This window comes from Schistocerca americana, unplaced genomic scaffold, assembly GCF_021461395.2.
Source record: "Schistocerca americana isolate TAMUIC-IGC-003095 unplaced genomic scaffold, iqSchAmer2.1 HiC_scaffold_274, whole genome shotgun sequence".
Taxonomy (NCBI): Eukaryota; Metazoa; Arthropoda; class Insecta; order Orthoptera; family Acrididae; genus Schistocerca; species Schistocerca americana.
The window spans coordinates 155,001-157,500 of NW_025725988.1; positions in this window are offsets into that span (position 1 = coordinate 155,001).

Genomic DNA, 2,500 nt, shown 5'->3' on the forward strand with positions numbered 1-2,500 from the left:
CGTGGCATTGCCGGCGGGAGACAACACGCGCCACCTACGGTGACCGGCAGCTCCAACGCCAGCGCCACAGAAGGACAAAAGCCCCACTTGGGTGCCGAAGCGAACTCTCCCAGCACAGCGCACGCGCCAACACGTCCGCACAGCTGCGATACAAACCACCTGCGAGAACCGCAGAGGCGACCGAGCAGCAGACGGCGTCGCGGCGCCGAGCGCCGGGCGGCGGCGCATCCTCAGCGCACACAGTCCTCAATCGGACCAGCACACTGCAGATGTCCACCGCGCTTCGCACCGGGCCCGCGAGGACCTACTTTGGCCGCACGGCGCCGCGTGCAGGGTGCGCCGGCGCGCAGCTGCGCCGCCTGCCGCCTCCGTCGGCCGGCGCGCCTGCCACTGGCCGCCCCCACCAGCCGGCTGTAGCGCGTGCGCCCACGCACCGCGCGGCCAGCACGCCGGGAGGCCCCCCCTCACCGGCCGGGGACGGTCCCACCCAGCCACCGCCGCGTATCGCTTCACACCCAGATGCCATTCACGTTCGTGGGCATGGTGGGTATCGCTGGAACAACCGGTTGGTAGCTCAACCGATCGTCGCCATCACTGATTCACCTCTAGCGAGAACAACCGCACCACAACGGTTTACCAGTTGTTCATTTGCATAACGTCACCAGCAAACGTAGGCGTCCATCGCCATTTGCAAATTCAACGATTGTTGCATGCCTGTGTCAGGTGTCACGACACACTATGTCTGCCCACATACACGCAACAACATGTGCACGCTTCGCGAACACGTGGAAGGTGGCCCCCGTACGTATGCGATGTCCATTGCGCGAACGACTGTCAACCGGCCTCTGTCGCATGTCGCAGATGTGGAACGCAGTGCACCATGCTATCACGGTGTGTGAGAAGAGACGACTACGTCTGACAACACGCGCCACTACATCAACAGACGGCTCATGCTGATCGCCATCCAGGGCATACCACACTGCAATCCAGCTCTTATAGGGAGACGACACGTAGCTGAGTGCACAACATTTGGACCGCATGGTTCGCCGTTGTTGGCGCAGTCGTTGTACGGTCACATGTACCACGATGTATCATTCAGTACATGAGGACCAATGTGCAGTACAGTGTGTGATTTGGACGTACAACATCAGCGGACAGTTGACACAGGCCGTACCACAGCGTAGGCTAAGTGCTTCGCACATGCGAATGCCAATGAACAACTGCAAATGCCAATGAACAACTGCAAAGGGCATTGAGCATGTACGTCCTGCTGCCATCCACATTACAGTGTATAGCTGCAAGGTGTTTAACATGAAGCGATACACTGGGGACCGGGCAGTGCGAGTAGCAAACTATATTGCGGGGGTTGCAGTTAGGCAACACTACACTAATTTAACGCGTCGTATGACAATTACAGAGCAGGTTAAGGCCCAACGTGTGTTGGGTTAAGGCCCAACGTGTGTTGGGTTAAGGCCCAACGTGTGTTGGGTTAAGGCCCAACGTGTGTTGGGTTAAGGCCCAACGTGTGTTGGGTTAAGGCCCAACTTGTGTTGGGTTAAGGCCCAACGTGTGTTGGGTTAAGGCCCAACGTGTGTTGGGTTAAGGCCCAACGTGTGTTGGGTTAAGGCCCAACGTGTGTTGGGTTAAGGCCCAACGTGTGTTGGGTTAAGGCCCAACGTGTGTTGGGTTAAGGCCCAACGTGTGTTGGGTTAAGGCCCAACGTGTGTTGGGTTAAGGCCCAACGTGTGTTGGGTTACGTTAAGGGGCAATGTGGGTTACGTTAAGGGGCAATGTGGGTTACGTTAAGGGGCAATGTGGGTTACGTTACGGCGCAATATAGGTTACGTTACGGCGCAATATAGGTTACGTTAAGGCGCAATACAGGTTACGTTAAGGCGCAATACAGGTTACGTTAAGGCGCAATACAGGTTACGTTAAGGCGCAATACAGGTTACGTTAAGGCGCAATGCAGGTTACGTTAAGGCGCAATACAGGTTACGTTAAGGCGCAATACAGGTTACGTTAAGGCGCAATACAGGTTACGTTAAGGCGCAATACAGGTTACGTTAAGGCGCAATACAGGTTACGTTAAGGCGCAATACAGGTTACGTTAAGGCGCAATACAGGTTACGTTAAGGCGCAATACAGGTTACGTTAAGGCGCAATACAGGTTACGTTAAGGCGCAATACAGGTTACGTTAAGGCGCAATACAGGTTACGTTAAGGCGCAATACAGGTTACGTTAAGGCGCAATACAGGTTACGTTAAGGCGCAATACAGGTTACGTTAAGGCGCAATACAGGTTACGTTAAGGCGCAATACAGGTTACGTTAAGGCGCAATACAGGTTACGTTAAGGCGCAATACAGGTTACGTTAAGGCGCAATACAGGTTACGTTAAGGCGCAATACAGGTTAGGTTAAGGCGCAATACAGGTTAGGTTAAGGCGCAATACAGGTTAGGTTAAGGCGCAATACAGGTTAGGTTAAGGTACGACATAG